This window comes from Sparus aurata, chromosome 15 (genome assembly GCF_900880675.1).
Source record: "Sparus aurata chromosome 15, fSpaAur1.1, whole genome shotgun sequence".
Lineage (NCBI taxonomy): Eukaryota > Metazoa > Chordata > Actinopteri > Spariformes > Sparidae > Sparus > Sparus aurata.
The window spans coordinates 21285472-21292617 of NC_044201.1; positions in this window are offsets into that span (position 1 = coordinate 21285472).

Here is a 7146-nt window from a genome sequence, read left to right on the forward strand (position 1 = left end):
GTATTAATAATTCTTCCAGTACACGAAGAACTGGTTGGCTTTTCACCCTTGAAGTTTGCTCCACAACTGTTGCTGATCTCCCCTCAGAGCGTATAGATACCGTAGGTTGTATGTGTGTGTGTGTGTGTGTGTGTGTGTGTGGTTAGAGACCAAAACAGGAGCTGATATAGGAGCTGACAGCTGTTAACGGTGTCGGCCGTCACACATCTGCTGCGTTTGGTCTCTTTTACAGAGCAGCCACAGTTCAGGGGGTGAGGAAGAGGGGAGGGGGGGAGGGCAGGAGGAGGAGGGGAAGGGGCTGGAAAGAGGAGGAGAGAAGAATTGAAGCAGGTGAGAGAGGGCCGAGAGAGATTGCGAGCAAAAACAACTTTACGGCGTCTTTACAGCCAGGCATTCCTCAAGAGGTTGGAGTCATGGGTCAGTGGTGGAGCAGAGCAGGTAGAGGATTTCTGTGTTACTCAAGGGCACCAAAATCACAATGATGAATGGGTACGCTTCTTTAACAATACTGCTAGTGCACGATGAGACACGGAAGATGAAGCCAGGTCATTAAAATAATAAGAATTGTCCAGTTCTCATAGAGGAGAAAGAAAGACATTGACCCGACCTTCAGTTTGGAGGAGTTGAGACCTCGAGCAGAGACGCAAACTGCACCAAACTCCAGTAAAAAGATAATATTTCACGTGCTAAACTGTCAGTGCGCTTTGGGGTGGAATGTCCCCCTTTAAAATGTGAGAATGGAGAAAAAACGTTGCCCAACAAAAACACACCTGTGGTCTAAATGCTACAAGCTAGCTGACCTTTGAACAGGAGTCGGACCACCTTAACAGAGAGACGATAACAGGAGCTGGAGGTCAGCTCCAGGATATTACCACTAAGCCCCCGCTACTCAAATATATACATAATGTTTAATGTTCTCCATTTAAATGTCTAGAAAAAGATCTCCGCTGTATGTTTTGTTTACATATCATTGCACATGTTTGTTCAAGGTAATCATGCGTCTCTTTTGGTCTTTTTTTGCAATAAAGGAAGGAAGTTGTCAAACGTCGAATTTTAATACAGGGACGTCGGGTAGATTTCAAAAGTGAGTCCCATGATCCCACGCTTCTTCGTCTGCAACATTGTCGATCTACGTCTTTTGTTGTCTCATAGCAGCAGAAAAGACATACTGTGTGTTTAAAGGAAGAGATATGATTCTTATATCTGTGCACCAAATATGAAGCGAGACATGTCATAATTGTCTGGTTCTGTGCATGTAAAAAAAAAACATTTGTTTAATCTGAAGTCTAAAAACAAAAGGCTGTGTTTCTTGTTTTTGGCTGAGAGCAGTGACTTCCTGGATTCGAGGAAAACTGCTTCCGGTCTACGGAGAGTGGTGTTGATTCTCTCGTCTAACTACTCTATAAGAAAGTAAACGCGCTTATTTCCCAAAAAGTTGAACTACTCCTTTAACCGCGGCACATTTACTGAGAGATCTCATAACCGTTAGCCACACAGCTGATTGAACAATCGGGTTTAACATGGCAAACGTCTGGTTTCTGTGAATTTAAGTTGCTCTCCCTCGGGTGCTGATGTTTCGGGTTGTGTTTTGTCTCGAGCAACTGTTTGACTGCTTTAAACTCGTACTCATTTTAGTCATCGATGGTTTTAGACCCGGGGCGTCACCAATCTCCAAATCCAATCCTCAATCTGACTTTCAAATTCAAAGTTGTGATTCGATTTTGGCTTTTGTTTTGAAATTTCTCTTTTCAGCACCCGACAGCTATGAATCAAAAGGGGACATATTCGCACATGCACCTAACTAAGGTTGGACAGTGTCACTTCCACACAATCAAGTGTGGACACGTGAGGAAAGTCGAGGCATTAAAACAGGAACAGAAGAGGGAGAAGAAGAAGAAGAAGAAGAGGTGCTGGACCTTCATTCATCAAGTGTCCAGAAACACGACTGAATGAATATAAATGTTGCTACACGTTTAGTTCTCAGCTTACTGTACTGAAACACAAATGGCCAGAACATCAATAATGCAGGTTTAAATAAATAAGACATTACAAAACATCCATAGTACAGCATGAAAGCAATAAAAAAAAAAAAAAAAAACACGTCTACATGATAGACGCGACGAGGTCTACACACTCTGTAATGTGTTGGCATTTCCATTCATAAAGAGGCCTTTGTGTCTGGGTCAAAGGTCACGGACTCCCAAATGAAAGATGTTCTGTTTGAGAAAAGTCTCCCTGAATGGTATCTGTGTGTACGTTTGTGTAAGGGGCGCATGTAGGTGAGTGTATCCGAGCATGTGTGTGTGTGTGTGTGTGTGTGTGTGCGCGTCCTAACACCACAGTTGGCTGAAGGAGAAAACTCATTTGCTTGTCCATTTACTCTGCTTCCCTTCGCAGCACAATGCAGCGGCAGCCATTGGACAAAGAGGCCTCACTGTGGGATTCAAATGAAGGAGGGAGGAGGGGAGCGGCGCATAGAAGGGGATGAAGGGGTTGGTGGCGGGGTGCGGAGGTTGAGTTTGGAGGGTGGAGAGGATTGAATGAGTTGTACAAGAACGGGGGGGGGGAGGGAGGGGGTGATGGATGATGAGGGGTAAAGAGGAGGGAGGGCCGGGCCGGTCACAAAATTAGCGCAGCCCCGACCCAAATTGCCGGGCAGCGGTGCCCTTCGGCCCGCTGTGACGCCGTCCAGCCTCTCATCAGCGGCGTCACACACAATACTGAGGACGGCTAGGCTTCATGCCAGATGCCACTGTGTGCGTTTTTGTGTGTGCTTCAAGGTGACACGGCTAATTCAATAGGATGACCTCACTCTGGACAGCTGTGGCTGTGGTTGTCCAGGTTGATGTCTCCAAACTCATCTGGGTTGGATTTCTGCCTGTGTGCACGAGAGTCTGTGGGTTTTTTTTTTTTTTTTTTTAGAGGTTGTTGGAGCATTCAGATGTAGTCAAATAGGGAGAGGAAGCTCGGTGAAGGCAGGGAAATGAGCTGCAGGTGAGGCTGTGGTCGAAGCCGAGCTGTGGTCACAGAGAGTATTAATAGTAAACACTAACAGAGAGGAAAGGAGAGGGGGAGATGTTTGCATCGGCGGAAACTCAAGTTCTCCGAGTGGTGACACAGTTAAAGTAGCAATTCTGCAAGTCAGCCAGTCACAATGTCAAAGTGTCAGCGGCGGAAAATATACGAAAAAAAGTAACAAAAGTAAAAAGAATGAGTTTCAAAATGGGGTCCCTTCTGCTGATTATATTACTGGATTATAGTAATGAGGTCGTTAATGTGGAAATCACTTTATGCCGCAACGATGAAGGATGGTGAAGTGAAGTGGTAGGAAAAGAAAAGAAAAGAAAAGAAAAAAGATGGGAAGATAGAAAAGATAATGTAAGATATGATATGATTCAATACTGTTTGAAAAGAAAAGTAAAGAAAAGAAGAAAAGAGATATGACGTGACAGAGTAAGATGAAACAAGATACAGTCAGATCAAAAAGGAAATAACAGAAAAGATGAAACAATACGATGAAACAAGATACAGTCAGATAAAAAAGGAAAGAACAGAAAAGATAAAAAAGATACGATGAAACAAGATACAGTAAGAAAAGAGGGTAAGAAAAGAAAAGAGAAGGAAAGAAAAGAGATCTTTATCGATCTCTTACTGAGTCGGATGCAGATTGAAGAAGTGATGGATCGATGAATAAAAACAGAATAATAAAAACATAATAACGAAGACTACTGTATGAACACTCTATTCACTTTCACATATAGCTATAAAACTAAAGCTATCAAACAAATGTAGCGAAGTGAAACCGAAGTCGGTGTTTGCTTGTGATTTGCTGGAGTTAAAAGTCGCAGAAAATATAATTATCCCAGTACAAATACTTCAGTTCAGTCACAGAGTTGTACTTAGTTACTTTCACCCACTGGCAGTGCAGCTGTCAGTGTGTTAACAGCGTATCTGAAACCATCTGTAACCTCTGTGTGTCTGCGACTCCTTGATGCCGTCCATTAAAGACTCCCGAGGAGAGAGCAGCTCTCGGTCGGGCTGTTGGTTCATTAATAAGTGTTTGACATTCAGTCATTTGTAGTCAGACGTCTCCCTCTAGTGCTCACCAGGAAAACCTGTCGCCACATTATGAGAGAAAATAAGCAAACAACTATTTACCAGAACAGCTGACAAATATATGAAAAGCAAAAATGATCAGTTGTCAGACCAACGTTGCGTGGAGGGTTTTAATGTAAAATCTTAATTTGCATAACAATTAGTATCTGTGTCAAATAAGTGTAGTTTAGTCAGCCTGTAAAGAGAATTAATGGCTTAAAACCTGCATGAGTGAATATAAAGCTACTTCCGTCAAAACTGTGATTATTGGAGGCATTATGGGGACGTCCGTCTCTCTCAGTACCTCAAACACAACACTCAAGTCGATACTGTTCCGACTACAGACGACAATAACCTAAACAGAGGATTTTCTTTTCCACAGCTGAGATTTTTTTACTTGTCGAGGTAGAGAAAGGTCAAAGGTGCTGCTCATGATAAAAAAAAAAACAATGGATCTGTTAAATGTCTCAGTGAAATGAGGCAGAGCGGCCATCGTTAATCTGATAAACTACACCTGTGCTCAGTTCAACACGTTCAAACGGCCTCAATCGAGCTCGCAGGCGTGTTCTGCAAAGATATCTATGTTTTTTTTGTTTGTTTTGTTTTTTTCAAAGGGAACTAGAGAACTAAGATGTGGCGGAATAGCTTTGCAAACATCCAGGAGCACACTGAACAGATGTTGTTCTGGCTTCATTTGTTTGCCAAATATGAGGGCGGATAAAAAAACCTGTCTGGCCCATGAACAAAATCTGTGGTCTACAGTGGGTTTGAAGCTAAAGTGTATATATTTGGCCTTGTGTCTTAAATAAATGAGACTACACTATATCATATCTGTAGCCTGCATGTGACTGACTACGGAGGTATCTAACCGGAGAGCTAACTAGCAACACACCTGTCAATATGTTCATCGAGATCTCCTGGGAAACTTCGGGTCCTGGCATTCATGTGGATGTTCTTTCTTTGACACATAACACCCACCTAGACACCGCTGCAGACCAAGTGCATCCTCCTGTGGCTACGGCATGGCCCGGTGTTCAGTGGGACCCCCACCCAGCAGGAAAGCGCACCTAGCCATCATGACCCCAAAGGTGCCTAGATCCCAATATGATTGCGCAATCCACAAGTCCGATCCACAGAGGCCACACGACTCAAGTCAACCACGGGATTAAAACCTCTAGCGTCGATCAACCACAACAACATTTTAATGTTGTCAGGCACAGTCATGCCGTAGCTATGAGGGGGATGTATTTGGTCTGCAGCGGTGTTAAGATGTGTCTAACAACATCCGACATGTCAACGCGCATTTAAGAGATGATCAGTGATATTCAGGTCAGCGGTCAGTGATATTTCATGGTCTGGCAGATCGGGTCTATAGCTAGATTTCTCAACAGCTAACATGGTCGATATACCAATTGCTTGCCCATTATATCGACAGCTCACTGGCTAGATATCGTGATGATGATGATGATGCATGTTTCGACCCCTCTCCCTGATATCACAAACTTGTGCCAAACATCATTCAAACCCACAGAACTTTATTTTAAATTCTCATGGACATCCCAAAGTTTCCACAGACACCAAACACCATGTCAGCATACAGTTTTCAGGACATGTGACGATTTTTTTTTTTCCCCCCCCGACGTGAAAAATGACTGAAAAATCTGCACGAGAAGAGGATGAGCAAGAACAAAAAGAGTTAACACCACAACTTGTGTGTTGAGGGTTTCTGTGTGTGTGTGTGTGTGTGTATTGTGCGTACTTAGCCTAAAACATTCATTTAGTCTGAACCGGATGTCACAAACCCTTAGAAAGACTCAATGGGCTGAAAAGAGAGGGATGGAAAAGACAAGAGAGGAGGGAGGAGAGCAGTAAACACATACTGCAGATTTTCAGGTTGAGAGAGAGAGAGAGAGAGGATCGGGGCAGAGCTGGCAGTGTGAGCAAGTGAAGAGAAACATGTTGATTATAACGGCAGAGGAGATTAAAAATAACAGAACGAGGGGGCAGACAGGAACAATAACGTGTCAATGAATCAAGACGAACCGTACGAAAAATGACAAGTCCTACTCTCCATCAGTGGGAGCAGCTCTGCTAATTTGAGACAACAAAGATTTGTTGAGTTTCATAATTCAGGAAGTTAGACACGATCCGAAGACAAAACGAGCAGGAAGAATTCATACATCTGTTTTAAAAATGTCCTGAGATAAATGCTCATGTCACAGAGGAGAGGTGAATTGGATCCTTTTTTTAAAATATATATCTATATAATAACCAAACATTACAATCGATCGTTTGACTAAACTGACTGTGTTTCCGGTAGTGTAGTTCTTCATGTCATCGTGTTTCTACTTGGCTGTTTTCTGGAATAAAAAAAAACCTCCAAAATGTTAAACCGTGGTGCCTCCTCTGCAAAACAGGTTGTGTTTCTAATATCTGACGCAAATAACAAGAACAAATTCTGCAAATAAACCTTGTAGCGTATTTTTAAAATCGTTTGGTTAAACTTTTGTGACAAATTGGTGCGACATCTGTCACAATTTCTACACCTCTTGTTTTTTTTTTCAGCTTTAGCAGGAGTTGTTCCGTCTCCACTTCTGCCAATCGAACACAGTTTGGGGCTCATTAAAGGAGCATTCAGTCGTTTTACTTTTTAGTCTTCTGTTGCCGCGGAGGAGCTTTCCGAAATCGGGTCTCATGCCACATTCATGTCATTGTGCAGTTATTCTAATTACACGTCTGCAGCTTCTAAACAATGCTCACACCAACATCCGAGTGGTAGCTCTAATATCCAGCCCACTGCTTTGCATGATGGAAGTGTCCCTAAAACCAAACAGTGCCAGCTCACATCAGCCCAAGTAGGATGACTCACTTAAAGGTGCAGTGTGAAGAATTTAGAGGGATTTAGGCGCAAAACTAAATACAGCTTTGTTACCTTCGAACAAGTCTTTTATATCTGTAGAGAGGGCCATATTACACGCCGGTTTTTTTTTACATGTTCAGCTCAGAATGGACAAATCAAACACTGCCTCTGGAGCTGACCTTTCACGTTAT